Source organism: Leguminivora glycinivorella, chromosome 17, assembly GCF_023078275.1.
Source record: "Leguminivora glycinivorella isolate SPB_JAAS2020 chromosome 17, LegGlyc_1.1, whole genome shotgun sequence".
NCBI lineage: Eukaryota > Metazoa > Arthropoda > Insecta > Lepidoptera > Tortricidae > Leguminivora > Leguminivora glycinivorella.
In genome coordinates, this window is record NC_062987.1 from 15,044,224 (window position 1) to 15,061,577 (window position 17,354).

Sequence of the window (17,354 nt, forward strand, 5' to 3'; positions counted from 1 at the left end):
ACTATGAGTAGGGTCTAGTGCTATTTGGCTGCGGTCTTCTGTAAGGCGGAGGTACTACGCCAGTTGGGCAATTGTCACTATTGTGAAATAGGCCTCTGAACGATCTCTGAATGAAATCGCAGCTTGGCTATTGTCAGCGTGTCAATTGTTTACGTTTCTTATATAGGCATGTCTATGTACGTCCGTTATCGTTTGAGACCTTGGCTAGGCTGTTACGTCACAACTCGGAACCCTGTACAATTACTACAATTACTACCAAACCCCTGGAACGCGTACCACTTTTATGAACCCAGTTATAATTGTTACATTTAAGTTTCATACATTTTATGGTACCTAATATCAACAAGCCTAACAGTTAATAAAGTACAGTAGGTAGAACATGCAACATTTACTACTCAGTATTATAACGTAAATTTCTATATCCTACACAGTTTACAATATGTAACTGCTATAGCGATATATATCCCTTTCTCTCAACTTACGGCTTTTGTACTCCATGGTAACACCCCCCCCCCTTCCCCTTTCCCAGTTGCCCCTCTCTATACCTGGTGCCGTAGCCGAATAGTATTTCTCCGACGCGAAACGAAAACGAAACGCCGAAAAGGTAGTCTGGCTCTGTCGCGCCAATACGCAAGAGCGATAGAGATAGATATCTACGAGCGTTTCGTTTCGTGAGCGTTTGTGCCATTCGGCTACGCACCCTGTCATGTCATTTAGCGGCGCGGCGGCATTCATTGACACACAGCAAGGAGGAACATATATGTATATGTAGGCATATTTACCGTTATGATTCTTCCTTCATGAACTGAACATACCTGCAATAAATCAAGTATAATGTTATTAATTATGCCTGCATTGCTGTATCTAAATATAAACTTAAGATAATAATTCTTTCTAAAATATGGTTCAATAAAAGTCATAGAACCTACTTAGTAAATATCGTTCAATAGGTCATTTAGTTATTTCGACAACGACTGCCATAATTATAATAAACACATATAATATTATCTGTCTTTGAAGTTGAACGCCGTGGGTACGACTATTAGTGTGCTTGGTGCGGTTAAGTAGTTTGATCAGCCTGCCAAATCGGCCCTTTTTTTACGGAGTGGGAATGCAGTTGCGCACGCTGTGTGGGTCTCGTCGTTGCTTTCCCTTCTCCTGGCGAGAAGGGGAGAAACGACCCTACCTACTAAACCCACTCCGGCGTTTCACCCTCTTTTCCGTTGTGAGAGCGCACTGGGTTCGGAACGTTTCATTTCACCACTGCGCTCAAATAAATTCAACTAAGAACATGATTACATCTACTTACGAACCTTGTGAGTCTGAACTAAGATATTGGTCAATTTGAATATTAATTGTTTAATCAATTCAACTAAGACATCTGTCAATATTAACATGAAGCATTACTGTATTAACTATTTAATCCGAATAAGTTCAACTAAGAACATGATTACATCTACTTACGCACCTTGTGAGACTGAACTAAGATATTTTTCTATTTGAACATGAATTGTTTAATCGATTCAACCAAGATGTAGGTCAATATTAACATGAGGCATTACTGTAGTAACCATTAAAACCAAATAAGTTCAATTAAGGACATGATTACATCGATATACACACTTTGTGAGAGTGAACTATGATATTGTTCAATTTGAATCTTTGTTTTGTTATACATTTCAACTGAGAAGCTTGTTCAGTACTATCATTCATGTTCAATTGCACTATGACTTACTTTGTCTCATTTACTAAGACAACAACCCCTTATTGATAATTGTCATAAAACACCACGGGACTGAATTAGACAAATTATGTTTTATACCTATTTACAAATACATACGTTAACTTGACAGATAACATAAAACGATTCATATCTAATTCAGGCTGGTGATGCGTTTATGAATAACGCCATAAATAAAACAAAAGTTATAAAAAATGACATTTATTCATAATATACTTGGCACCTACTACTACTACCTACTTAGAATAAATAGTTCTTTTCTTGCGGCGGTTATCACATCACAGTATTACCTAACAACTTACAAGTTCAATGGAGGAAGAAATCGAAATTTTAAAAACATGGGAGTTGGAAACTTAAGACGCTACAGGAGCGAAAATGCTAAAATGGAAAGGAACCCCCCTTTCAATTTGGGAATTCTAATTTAATATACAAGTGTTATTCACTACATTTATAAAAAAAAAATGTCCATTAAGAACAACTCAGTAAAAAAATATTGCAAAAAAAGCTTTAAAATCGAGGTTTCGCTCTCGACTGTTTCCCCTTCAAAACTTAGTCAATCGTAATGAAATTTGAGAATCTGAATAACAATGAAATAATCAGTGTCGGACCGTTCAGTTTTTGTGGCTAACAGGCTAGTTTCCTACTAGTCAAATCAGCTTATTTTTAAGAAAACGATTTGCTAATATGGAATTACTATGAAATACTGAGGAGTGACGTCACGGTCAATTCATTTACTTTATATCTTTCTCTTTGACTTATTAAATAGAAATTATGTTTAAACACAACTAAGTGTCTACATTTTTCTTCTAATTAAGTGGTGCTTTCTTTCGTCCACTGCACAAAATATTTTATTTTAAGTATAGGAACTTAGCCTATTGCCACCAATTTTGAATGCCACACCTTTTTTACGCCATAATCAATAACACCGTTTTTGGAAATTTTCGATGGGCTCTAGTGTCTTTAAAAATAAGAAAGTCAAAAAATCAGTACGGTCCGACACAGATAAAAATTATTATACTGTGCTGAAAAAAATCATGGCTGTATCTTGAAAAACCAGGGAGGAAATAGTCGAGAGCGTTTGTATGGAGAATTGATCACTCCTGTATCGTCTTAATACCAGAGTTCACCAGTAAGTACAATGTATTATATTTTCATTATTGATTATTGTTTGTTTGTTCAGAGTATCATCTTAGGTCAGCGAAGATTTTGTAGCATGTATTTATTGCGTTCATAATGGACTGTCTTTCATAGATTACCGATCTGCTAGCAAGAACTAGAAATGATTAGATTTTTTGTGTGCATCAGAATGACTGACCAAAATGGCAGATCGATGTTGGAGTAACATTAGCATTTACTACCTATTTGCTACTATTTACTACCTGTATTGACACATTTGCTACCTAAGTTAAAAAAAAAGATTTTCCAAAAAAAAGTGGGCAGTCATTCTGACGTCAGGATGACTGCCCAAACGGTACTCCGTTCAGGTCCAACCCCGACATACTTGTCGGGGTTGGACCCCTTAATTAGCAACAATGTATGTACTATGATTTACTACCTATTTGCTACCTACACATATACTTTTTTCAGATTTTTTAGTTAAAAAATAACGATTTTATGAGCAAAGTATTATTTTTAGAGATTTTTTCAATAAAGTGGGCAGTCATTCTGACGTCAGGATGACCGCCTAAACTGAATATATCGGGGTTGGACCCCTAATTTGCAACAATGTATGTACTATAATTTACTATCTATTAGCTAGCTAGCTGCACATATATTTTTTTTAGATTTGTTTGCCAAAAAATAACGATTTTATAAGCAAAATAGTTTTTTTGTAGAAATGTGTTTCATAAAGTGGGCAGTCATTCATATATCAGGTTGGACCCCCTAATTTGCAAACATTCTGTCCTATGATTAACTACCTATTTGCTACCTACATATATACCTATATATTTTCATTATATTCAGATTTTTATTTTTTTATAATAAAATCTGAAAACTTGCAAATATTATGTAGGTAGGCAAATTGGGCCTAAATTTTTATTTATTTTATAAAAAAAAACTGAAAACATACATATATTATGTAGGATATGTATGTTTCAAATTAGGAGGTCCAACCTGAAGTATGAATGACTGGCACTTTATGTAACACATTTCTACAAAAAAAAATCATTTTGCTCATAAAATCGTTATTTGTTGTCTAAAAAACCTGAAAAATATATATGTGCAGGTAGCAAATAAGTAGTAAATCATAGTATATACATGGTTGCAAATTAGAGGGCCCAACCCCGACAGACTCAGTTTGGGCAGTCGTCCTGACGTCAGAAAGACTGCCCACTTTATGGAAAAATCTCTAAAAATAATACTTTGCTCATAAAATCGTTATTTTTTTAACTAAAAAGTCTGAAAAAATATATGTGTAGGAAGCAAATAGGCAGTAAATCATAGTACATACATTGTTGCTAATTAAGGGGTCCAACTCCGACATACTCAGTTTGGGCAGTCATCCTGACGTCAGAATGACTGCCCACTTTATTTTTGGAAAATCTTTTTTTTAACTTAGGTAGCAAATGTGCCCATATAGGTAGTAAATAGTAGTAAATAGGTAGTAAATGCTAATGTTACTCCAACATCGATCTGCCATTTTGGTCAGTCATTCTGATGCACACGATTTTTTCAAGAGACTCACCCACAACAATACAATTATGTATGGCTGGCATGACAATCCTATTTTTTGAAGTGTGGCTATGCAAAGTTCGATGGTCTGGCTAATTTCTGCACTAGAGCGGATATGCTTTATGAAACCTTCCCTTACTTCCATTTTGCTGGGCTTCCAATTTTGACTTGCACCGGAACCTCGCTTCTTCTTTTGGCGGACTGCCGCAGTGTTCAGCAAAAATGGAATGGTGAGAAATCCGGTTATATTCGTTGTTTCCTCATAGGACGCTATAAAAATGGGACTAGTTAGTAAAATATTATTACAAACGATATAATATAAGGAAAGGTCAATGCGACTATATGCATCCTTTTCTTTAGGGTGCTAGAGAAAAGGATACCTATAGTTTTCTTTGTTCTTATTTACTGACAGACTTGTTTCACAGAGTAAAGCTAGTTAATCTTATTATATTTACCAAAGAATATCCTTGTGGTTTTTTGAGAGCAGAATATTTTCAAAAGTAATTTTCTATAGTTTGTTGACCAGCAACGTCATATAAAAACTGCGTCCTTCTTTTTATACTTTGGTCCTATTTTTCTTCGACTAGGATCCGAGGCATTTTCTAGCCATTGCAAATCATCTTCAAAATTGCCTTCTGTTTCAAATTGAATGCCAGCAGTGATGCAGAGTCCAATGAATCTTAAGAGCTTTTCCAAAATCTGAAAAATATTTAGAAATTTTAGTTTTCATTTGCCTCTTCTCTTGCATTAATATAATTATAATACAATTAATTGCAGTCGTAACCTACATATACACTCACAGTATAAATGTATCATAATAATAAATAAATTAATTAATGTGACAGGATATTCTTACACAGATTGACTGGGTCCCACAGTAAGCTCAAGAAGGCTTGTGATGTAGGTAGGGTACTCAGACAACGAACCCGGGACTGCGACTTAGTAGGGACGGTCACTACTCGCTAGGCCAGCCCGGTATCTTGCCTAACAATGCAGTTATATTAAAAATATTATTGTGATAATGTGCATGAGAAACAATATGTTACTTCAAAAATGGTTGGAATAAAATCTCTCTCTGGTATGTTGGTCTGCCTATGTGGTATTAATTTATTGAATTGTAATTCTTATATGTTTTTTACAATAAAAAACAGAACCTCCTCCTTCTAGGTAAAGAAGTTTGTTAGAAACTGCTTACCCTGGAATTATAACTGGGCTCTGGTTTTCTTATCAGCAATTGCAGATGGCACATTTTCTGGCACATTTTCCTTTTCTGAGGGCAAGTTTTCCTTTTCTGAAGTTTCTATAACTATTAGGTCTGTGCAAAATCCATCAGGGTCTGGAAATGAATGATACAATTAATATCACATACCATACTACAAAATTATGAACAGCGTGGAAAAAATATTTGGCCCTAGAGGAACCATGCATCTTTTTTTAACTCAAAGTTAATATTTTTCAATATTCATCTTTAATCCCTGTTACCATCTATGTAGGGTTTGAATCATATTTCTCCATTGACTGTTAGTCCTGGACAGCTTGAGTGGCCACCTCCCACTCGTACACCCAAGTCGAAGGGAATGTTTTTTCTTTTCAAAAACCACTGTTTTTTAAGTAAAAAGGCATCTGCTCCTCCTCCTCTCCTCTACTTAGCATAATCCAGTTCTTAATTCTACTATAAATAAATATTTGGGGACACCTTACACTAATCAACCTAGCTCCAAACTAAGCAATGATTATTCTATAGATGCTAGACGATTATATGCATAGATACATGTCATGTCTGTGTTCATCACACTAGGCCAAACTTTGTTACACAAATTGATAAATCCCACTGTTAGATCAAGAAGGCATGTGTTCTGGGTACTGATGATATACAAATACTGAAGTAAATAGAAAACACCCATGACACGGCAACCTCTGTATCATACAAATGTCCTTATCCTTACATGTGTATTATTACGAGCTTGCATCCATCATCGGCCGGGGCCGCAGCCCAGCAAGCTATTGGCCTCGTGTCATTAGCAACTTGACTAAATAATGAAAAAAATACATTGTACTTACTGGTGAATTTTCGTATTAAGTTCTCCAACTCCCATGTTTTTCAAAAATTCGATCACTTACTCCATTGAACTTGTAAGTTGTTAGATCTGTGATGTGATATGATAACCGCCGCAAAAAATTTCAACACAACAGTCAACACGTGTTGACAAGTCAGTTCGGCGCCAGTGTTGCCAACTCCGATTTTGAAAAACGCTAGGCTAATGTATAGAAGATGTCTAAAATACGTTAACATTTTATTTAAATGAGTCTCCCTCGAATTAAAGGCATAAAGGTATTTAAAATAAATGATTAAAAATAATTCAGTACCTATCTAAAATTGAAATGCCGTCAAATGATACCTAATGTGCAGTAAAATTCACCGTAATTTGTTATTTGGTTACGAGTCTGTTGTTTTTTAGCAATATATTCGATAAAAATTTTATTTTAACTAATAGATAATAATCAATAGTAAACTACGATACAAGTGCGAAAAATAGGAAATTCGAAACGAGTTGTAATTAAAACACGAACGAAGAGAGTCTTTTAAATCGACACGAGTAGTGATATAGTGACACCTATAATACTTATTCTATTCGTACATGTATCGTACAACGTTTTACAATACATACCATAATTATATAATAGTACATTACGATTTACGATAGGTACTAGTGCGAAAAGGTGGAAGTTCGAAACGAGTGGCAATAAATTAAAACACAACAGAAGGGAGTGTTCTAAATCGACACGAGTTACGAATTTCCTTTTCGCACGTGTATCGTACGACGTTTTTCAGTACAGATGGTCCTCCGAAGTTTCGACCTGACAAGAAATGAATCACTTCTCGCACTAGTGCGTAAAAAACGCAACATCTGTACTGAAATAGTACATTACGATACAAGTGCGTAAAAAGGAAGTTCGAAACGAGTGGCGATAAATTAAAACACGACCGAAGTGAGTGTTTTAAATCGACACGAGTTACGAATTATATATAATTATACATATATATAGAGTAACCGAAATGGGAAGGGGTGGATCCGTTCCTGACTTGGATACTCATGAAGAATACAAAACTGAACCCAAATCGAGTCCGGCTATGCTAACGCTGCAGCGTTTTTGATAACAGTGTGTAAGCCTTATTGCGATTATTAAATAACTTTAACGATTCTGACAACACTTTCATAGTGGGCTATCAAATTTATGGAAAGCATGGTTAGCTTAATAGGATCAGCATGGCAATCCGTAAATAACTCACCCTTCCATTTATTTTGAAAATGGTTATATTACATCGACGTCCGCCACACACCAAAATTCATAATAAAATTGAATACCATATGGCGATGACAAATATGGTTGCTTTCAAGTTGATGCCTTAGACCAAATATGCAAAAGTATGTGCCCAGTGCTAAATGGAAAATTTCGATGAAAGAGCCGTGAAAATATCCCAGATCTGGTATATTTTATTCCGAGTTGGCAACACTCGCACGCGCCGCGGGAGGGGCGCGGGCGGAAGGCAGATGTACAAACGCTTACCCCTACTATTCACTTGATTGATCAGATTACCAATTATTTAATTTGTTTATTATCATAATTGATTTAACAATTCATTCTTAGTAGAGCTCAATTCATTTCGTAATTGATACAAAAATTTTATCATACTGGGATTGAAAAATGTATCTTCGTTGTTTCAAAATTTTATATGTCTAGAACTATTAACATACTTATCTGTCTTAAAGAATTAGTTGAGCATTGAAGCAACCTAGATTTAATTTATGTCAAATACCAAGTCTTATTTGAATCAACAAAGACAAAATAATCAAATGTTCTCCGTGCCAAATCGGCCCTGCTGTCAACTTACTGTTTTATGAAGGTTAGTAAATTATATTGGGCAGTGTTTAGGTAAAGCTTTACTATCATATGCCCAAGGGGGTATGGACATTCAGCAACTTTCACAAGTTATGTTATCAAGGAAGGAGTTTATGACTATCGTAATAAATGTCACTTACTACTTTATATATTATCGTCTTGTGTATTTTATAAAGAAACAATAAAATGCTCAAATATTATACCTACGAACACACCTACCTAATTTTATATCTATTTATTTTTAAAGGTCAAACGTACCAAGTTCAACATTCTAAAAAATCTAAAATAACTGTATGAAAGCTGTTTAGTTGCTTGTTATCCATACTAATATTATAAATATGAAAGTGTGTGTGTCTGTTTGTTTGTCCGTCTTTCACGGCAAAACGGAGCGACGAATTGTCGTGATTTTTTAAGTGAAAATAGTTGAAGAGATGGAGCGTGACATAGGCTACTTTTTGTCTCTTTCTAACGCGAGCGAAATCGCGGGCAAAAGCTAGTAAATTATAAATACATATATCTTTGCGAATTTGTGATACTTACCAGTTCTTGCGCAGTGACTTGTAACATAATTTCTGAAACTTTATCAATTACGGATGCCTTATTTTAGTAACTAACTACATACATATGTCTAACGAGACAGCAATAAAAAAGTATGACTACCCGTGTTTATATCCATGCGGAACATCAAGTTGTTATGCAAATACATGTAGCGTGCATAAACAGCAAAAAACGTAATCGATAAAAAGGTAAACACCGTGAATGCAATTAGTATTAACATTAATCATGTCATGATACTGAAAAACACGATAAAATAGTAAAAAATACTAACCAGGCAACATGCAGGAAACTATGTATTTATAATACCCACAGTCACGAGGTAGCAAACTATTAAACTATTATTGAAGTAAAGGGTTAAGGTAAGCTAGGTTTTGGCTACGCATACATGCATCGTATACGTATATGTACATGTGTGTGTGTGTGTGTGTAAGCATAGCAAATACTTATATCGATACCTTTGGGTTCAATTGGCGTAAAGGACAAAATGCAGGTTTTCAGGAGAAGCAAAAAACAACTTTTTTTTTAGAAAAATGTTTATATCTTTTTTGTTTTTTGACCTATATTTGTGACGTATATAGAAAAATATGTAGATTTTTAGTATCCTTCACCTAGTGTAGCAACCGTAGTGATAAACTAAACGGTTTAGAAGTTAGATGGTTGTAAAGGACACGTCAAAATGCTATGGACGTCCTTTACACCCACGATTTTTTTGAACAATTAGAGTTGATAGGGTCGTAAATGACGGTCTTAGATGATTTTTATACAAATTCGGGGCGTAAATGTAACCGGAATGGTACAAATGGCAACTGTTTTTAGCTTAGTTTACAATTGAGAAACTTGAAAAATGTATCAAAACGTAGTTAATATGGCATAGAATAGCCACATTAGTGTTACAGTGTATATTTATCTAAATATTTAACAGTGACAAGAACAAGACTATTTTATATCCAGTTTTGCAATAAAGAAACAACATTTGCTTAAAAACTATCTAATATTTTGGAAAGTTATTATTTTAGTACTCGCCGCTCGGCTGTCTCAATAAGTTACGCATTCAGTATTTAATTCTAGCAGGGAAACGATTTCGTAGTTTAAGTAAAACACTAATTGTAATCACGTAAACTTTAATCAGCAACTGTGAATAGTAGACTATATTAATACGACAGTAATTTTAAGTCTAAAGTAGAAAGAAGTTTTAAGAATAACTAAGAGTTAAGTACTTATTTATAAACGCAAGTTAGGACGCGTATACAAACTGTATATATAGTCAAGACTACCTACTATGTTGATTCATATTTTTGATAATTTTAAAATAGAAGATTGTTATTTAGTCTTAAACCTGTTAAATAAGAATAATTTTAATTATGAGTTCAATCCTAGAAATATTATAGTCAATGCTTTAAGTACCTGGGTACATAGCCAAGTCACCAAACGCTAACGCTCATTCGCTAGCGAAACGCACCTGTTATTGTCGCAGTCGCACTTAATGTTAGTATAGTCTACTGTTAAAGTTTACTGCCGGCGTAGCTGAATGGCAATCGTCGACAAAAATGCAGTCTGGTGCAATACGCAAGAGCGATAAAGATATATAGCTACGAAATAGATATTATCGTGAGCGTTTGTGCATTTGGGTACGTACCCTGATTACCATAATGTTTTTTTTAATTACCTACATCTCGCCGCAGTATAATAATACTACGAAAGCGTTTCCCTGCTAGAATTAAAGACTGAATGCGTAACCTACTGACTATTCAGACAGCGGCGAATACTAAAAAAATAACTTTGAATTTGTTGCCAAAGTATTAGATAGTTTTTAAGCAAATATTGTTTCTTTATGATAAAACTGGATATAAAATATTAGTCTTGTTCTTTTTTGTTGCTAAGATAGCTTAGATAAATAATACACTGCATTAAACTGATGTAGAGCTATTCTATGCCATATTAAGTACGTTTTGATACATTTTTCCAGTTTTTAATTGTAAACTTAGAACAACATTTGTACCATTTCGGTTACAATTACGCCCCGACTTTGTATAAAAATCATCTAAGACCGTCATTTACGACCGTATCAAATCATGGGTGTAAAGGACGTTATAACATTTTGACGTGTCCTTTACAACCATCTATCTTCTAAATCGTTTAGTTTATCACTACGGTTGCTACACTAGGTTAAAGATACTCGTAATCTGCATATTTTTCTTATACACGTCACAAATATAGGTCAAAAAAACAAAAAGTGGGTTTATCTTTCTCTTGGAAACCTGCATTACATGTCCTTTACGACAATTGAACCCAAAGATATCGATTACAGTTGCGGATAAAATATTTTTAGTGCTGGTCGTAAAGGACGAAGAACAAAAAACTTGTCCTTTACGCCCAACTTTATCACACTACTATAGAAAGTGATCCTTAAAAAGTAAGGGCTTAAAGGTCAACAATATATAACAAGGTGACTTGCGACTATATTTTTATTTGTAGATTTCCTTTACGACACAAATAATAATTTATAATTAATGACTTGATATTTACGCCCCTTCAGAAAAGCTATTTTTGCAAGTCCATAGTAGAAAATCTTGGTCGTAAAGGCAACTTTTTAAGAGATATCGAAATTTTAACTACACAGATCGATAGCGCTTGAAATTCTGAACAAAACTGTATATATAACTCATTTTCGCCAAAATGTCCTTTACGCCAATTGAACCCAGAGGTATCGATATATATAAATATTATACAAATATCTAAAAACTATGAGGTATTTTAGCTTGATAAGTGTATGGGAGCCTCGTCTGCCAAAGTGGTTTGGCAGAAGATATGTAATAGGGTTAAGCTTTACGTTCTGAATAAACGTTTTATTTATTATTATTTTTTTTATTAAAATAATGAAAAATTGAAAGCCGACGAAAAACATTACGATTATTTTACTGTTAGTTGTCAGTAATAGTACGTACCTATGTAAATTTTAGTTATTATCGAAATTAACCAATATATACCTCTAGGTAGATTTACTTATTGCTGCTGCAGAAAAATATTTAAAAAAAAGTAATTTTGACTTTAAAACGGGTAATTGATTTGTGAACATTTTTCATACTAAGTAAGTAATAAATTAAAAACCTACCACTCTGCGCATGTAAGAGATATTTTCCGTATAAATTCTTGCGTTTGTTATAACCAGCAAATAGTTATTTGTTATACAAGGGGGCAAAGTTGTATTTTAACGTCGAGTGTGGAATTGAAAAACGAGCTAGTGAAAGGATTCTATAGTTGAACCACGAGCGAAGCGAGTGGTTCGAGAATAGAATCCTGAACTTGCGAGTTTTTTAACACACGAGAAGTAAAATACATTTGCACCCGAGTGTAACACAAAACTTTTCCCCTCACTATAGCGAGGAAACTACAACGCAAAAAATGCGTTTATCACTGCTTCCAGTAGTTCCACAGGTGGTAAATCATCTTTATTACTAGATTCACCTACTTTTATCAATTTTAAAGCAGTTAATTTGACTTTATTCAAGGTCAAATTACTTTACCCACTAGTGGATAAAATGCGTTTTTACCCGCTGGTATTAAAGGACAAAACACGTGTTTCCGAGCTACTGAGGGGAAAATATGGTTAAGGCTTGCCTCCTTCAGAGTAGGAAGAATGACAAACAACTTGATTGAAAAATAAGCCGCTGAGGGCATTGACTGTTTGAATATACTTTTATCTCAACACAATCGACGTTTAAAAATACTACTGCGAAATAATATAGTAATTGCCATAAAAATTATAGTATTTTATGCAACAGGCGTTTAAAGGAGGTCAAAAAAGACGTGTGTGGAATTGGTAACAATTTGAGGCGAAGCCGAAAATTTTATTAAGACGCCACGAGTATTTTTTGACTCAGTTAAACACCGTTGCATACAATACTTTTTCTACGACCATGCACTTAGTTTTTAATAGTTTTCTAGAATAACTTTCGTGAAATTCACACTGTTTCCTGTATTATGACGCAAATGTTTGCACTGTCAGCTCAGCTGCCCAAAGCCTTCCCGAGTACGCGCAGTATCGTTATAAGAATGCGTTGCCATGGTTACAGAGCCAAACAATGCGTTTTCAGTTTTTTCGATACTGCGCGCATGCGTTTTAAAGCCGGCGGACGCTGGCTTTAGGGAATAGACTTTTATGTAGGGGTTTAAAGATCTATGCACGACCCTGTAAATGACGAATAACAGTTCGGGAGTAGAAAAAATTATTATCACAGCCGGTAGAGTTGTGCCTGCTCGTTCACTGAAAAGATCGCTCCCAACTAGTACGATCTCCGAAGTGTATACAAGTTTGTTCTTTTAGGACTTTTAGTACAGTAGTACCGACCGAGAGACAAAGTGCGCATATGGCGTACAGTAACGCTCGCTCGTACTAGCCGAGAGCTGATCGGCCGTTTTCGCGCGCTCTCAGTCCGAGTCAGTCGGTTTTCGTTCGGTTGCGGTCGGATCACACGGATCGCTTTGCTGTCATTGTCACTCCTCGGCTCTTCGCTCTTTCGCTCCCATTCTGTTGCGCGTGTGTGAGTGTACCAAATGTACTAGAGAGCAGAATCATTTGGGAGTAGTTCGGTCTAGTACAGTGCAGGGAATCGTGTCTTTTGTACTATTAGTACATTACATGTCCTATGATGACACAAGCCTAACAGCCGGGCATTGAAAGTTATAATTTTGTTGATTTGCATAACAATTATTAATCAAAATGTCAGCCTCATATTTAATGTTCCAGTAAAAATGGAAAAACACCCAACACGCAAGCCACGGCGTAACAATATCGGCTCAATACCACAGATTATTAATAAGTTACTAACTTGACAGACAAATACCTACGCTTTATTTAACTAATACTAATGAGTTACCACGTAAAACTCAGAACGTAAAACACGTAAAACACGTAGGTACGTGCCACGCGACTACACAGGCGGGTGCGTGGCGCCCCTCGGCCACTTGTTCATTCGAATGAACGGCTAGCGTGTAGGTACTTAACGCGCGACCGCGAGCGAGTGACGGAGGCCTGGGTGGCTAGCCGAATGGCACAATCGCTCACGAAACGCTCACGAAACGAAGCGCTAGTAGATATCTATCTCTATCGCGCTTGCGTATTGGCGCGACAGAGCCAGCGGCGTATCGCTTTCGTTTGGCGTCGGAGAAATGCCATTCGGCTACGGGGCCTGGCAATACAATCTATGAGCCATGAGGTAAACGATCACTAAAGGGTACGTTTTTGATGTTTATTTCGAATCTGCAACTCGTCTTCGAGTTCTTGACAGCGATATATTTTAGTAATTCATCCTATATTGATTATACGTGTTGACATCCTGCCATGTTTACGTATCGTATCTGGGGCATTCCACGAAAATGTCGCTTACGACATGCAATTCTTCTAAGAAAGCGAAGTTGTGTCTGACAACCTTTAATGACTTCGTTAACAAATGGACCTTTTCTCGACCTTTACGGATTTGATTGAAATAGCTGCCATATAAGGGAAAACCATGTCATAAGCGACATTCTCGTGGAATGCCCAATCTATGAAATTGCAAGTAATTACGATAATGTCCGTCTTGGCACGACATAGCCAGACTGTTTTGATGACGTCTAGCGTCAACGATCGTCGTTTTGGTTAGGTCGGCTGTGAGCTGTGAGCGGCTGGAAGAACGATAGACAGATTTTTTTTTATATACCATGTCGGTGGTAAACAGGTATACGGGCCACAGCCGGATCGTCCGCGGGAGGAAACTCCTCTGAAACGGTGTGCGACCATTTAGGTTGCAAGGTGTGTGGATGAGCGCCCTGTCGATGGCGAGCGGTGCGGTGATGAAAAGTGGACATTGGTATCAAGTCAAACAGTTCTTCAGAACACAACCTATTGTACAGGCGATAGAACTAGGGAATGCAATCCCGACTCGGGATTGAAAATTCGGGATCCCGCGGGATTAGAAATATCAATCCCGCGGGATCCCGGAATTTTCGGGATCCCGACTAGTTTTAAAAAAAAATATTCGGATGACTGAAGAAGCCAATAACTGCTTGTTTGTGATAATTAGTTTAACTAAAATAACATATTACTTGAAAGAAAATAAAAATCTTTATTCTTTAATCTTACTAACTAAATAATTATCAAGTTTTAAGAAAATTAACATAAGTAAATTAGGTAATCAATACAATAAGCATATTTCAAGTTTCAAGAGAATTAGGAAGTAGTTACCTACGAGTGATTTTGAAAATGACTCCTTAAAAACAAAAGGGTACCTATTAATTGTGTCATCTGCTAAACGACATCTTATGTCCGTAGCAATGTACCTAGCTGCTGAGAATGCCCTCTCTGACTCTACACTGGTTGGCAAGTGCAGCACGTAAATTTAAATCCTCTGCAATCACTGAAAGAGGCAAGGCAAGTTTTCTAACGCTGTTTGGCGTTCCTGCCGCTCGCGGCCGTCAGTCAGCGGCTCAGCGCGCCGCTTGCGCCCCGAGTGGACGTGTGTAGCGTTGCTGACCACTGCCGCCCAATCCCGTCAATCCCGAACCGGATCTCGTCAAATTATGCGTCGGGATTGATCCCGAAAATTTACACGAGATCTCGCGAGATCGGGATCCCGCGGGATCGGGATTGCATTCCCTAGATAGAACACACATAAGGAGGCGAAGTTTCTCCTTAGACTTAAGGGTTCAATACCGTCTGTAAGTTTGGTTTGTCGACAATTCACACAGCGCGTCTCTGGACCAAGTCCAAGCTGGTATCCAGGTGCTCCTGCCCAAAGGTGACAGTAATACTCCATGTGGGATATGACTTGCGACTTCTACACGAACAGTCTTTGCCCGGAGTAAAGTCTGCCCTCGCTCTATTGAGCACACCGAGCTTTTGTATCGTTTCCCACGGATCGCTAGCGATTGGCAACTTGTCCACGCTCCCTGGATACGGATGTGGAGATGTATCTTACCGATTTGGGGAATGCTGGCTGTAAACGATTTGTGATAATGCGTAGCGATTAACCTACATTCTTGCGTAGGTTACTTCCTTAGATAGTCGTTTGTTGGTATTCAGCATCGTAAATAGGCGGGATCTAAAATTAACTTAGGTAAGTAGGTTAATAGCCGTGTAGCAAAAAAGTACTTAATTTAGCAATTTAAATTTGTACTTCAATTTCAGTCTCGTAAAATATTTTTAAATGACTATTTGTAGCAATTCCCCGAAGCGCTGGTAGCCTAGTGGTATTAAGAGCGTGCGACTTTCGATTCGGAGGTCGTGAACATATACGGTCGGTCGGTCGGTCGGAACATATGTGCGAAATGTCATTTGATATTTGCCAGTCGCTTTTCGGTGAAGGAAAACATCGTGAGGAAACCGGACTAATTCCAATAAGGCCTAGTTACCCTTCGGGTTGGAAGGTCAGATGGCATTCGCTTTCGTAAAACTAGTGCCTACGCCAAATCTTGGGATTAGTTGACAAAGCGGACCCCAGGCTCCCATGAGTCGTGGCAAATGCCGGGATAACGCAAGGAGGATGATGATGATTCCAAAACCATAAAACACCGCATATTTGTCAACACAGTAGCTTAAACGTAAAAATGAAAGTCTCAAAAAGTTCACTATCTAAATTAGAAATTTCACCGCACATTTTCACTTTGCATTCGCACATAACCGCTATTTGATAAGCGCTCTCAATGTTCCCATTTCCTAAATGACCGCCCTTATTTGCTGCCAACAACGCTTTTTAAGACTCCATCCATCTTCTGCAGAACCATTATACTAACGTAAAGCTACTAAACAAACCGCCTACGTAATCGGTAAGACGATGGCACTTAGCCTAACGAATTAAAGGCCTGAATCGCATGCTTACCTGAGGGCTTACCGCGAAGACCTAAATTCCCGATCGCGTCTTGAAAAAAAGTAAAGAAACAGATGCTCGTAGTTTGTGAACTTGGGTTTCCACGGTAGGCCCATAGGTTTACAAACTTATGATTGCAGTTGTAAAACTCGCGCGGAAGCGTTTAAATTCAGAAATATGAATGAGAAGATTGAGTTTGTAGTTAGATAAGTGTAAATATAACTTGGTTTGTTACGAGAAATGCTAGCATCTGAAGAGGATTAGCGATGTGGAAACAGATTAATAGAGCACTACCGGATCGGAATTGATTAAAGTTGTACGAGTGACGTGACGTGAAAAGTCGGTCACTGCTGAACTGGTTAAATTGGTAGTGGACCAATTGTGAACAAGGTCGCAGTTTGTGCTACTATGTTAAAACTAATGGTAAATAAAGGATTGGGAAAACTTCGCATTTATTAACGAAGAATCTGTAAATGAACGAAGAAATAATTAACCCAATTAATATTTCGGTCAAAATAAATCAGTAGGTAAGTGTTTGTCTGCCTATGACGCATCTCTCTAAGTGCCATTCATTATGTAAAATCAGACCTCAATCTACTAGTGGTATGCAAAATTCATCAATGAAATTTGTTGTT

The 17,354-nt window shown here is 36.8% G+C and overlaps 1 protein-coding gene across 3 annotated transcripts in view; it reads right to left on the reverse strand.

Moving 5' to 3' along the window:
- LOC125235130 (G-protein coupled receptor moody-like) overlaps window positions 1-17,354 on the reverse strand; it is a 106,530-nt gene that overhangs the window by 59,830 nt on the left and 29,346 nt on the right. Inside the window, exon 2 of one of the 3 annotated variants that reach the window (XM_048141570.1) lies at window positions 783-815. The exons of the other annotated variants lie outside the window; for them this stretch is intronic. The gene's annotated coding sequence lies outside the window, so the exon portion shown is untranslated. The remainder of the gene's footprint in view (window positions 1-782; window positions 816-17,354) is intronic. 3 annotated transcript variants of the gene reach the window in all.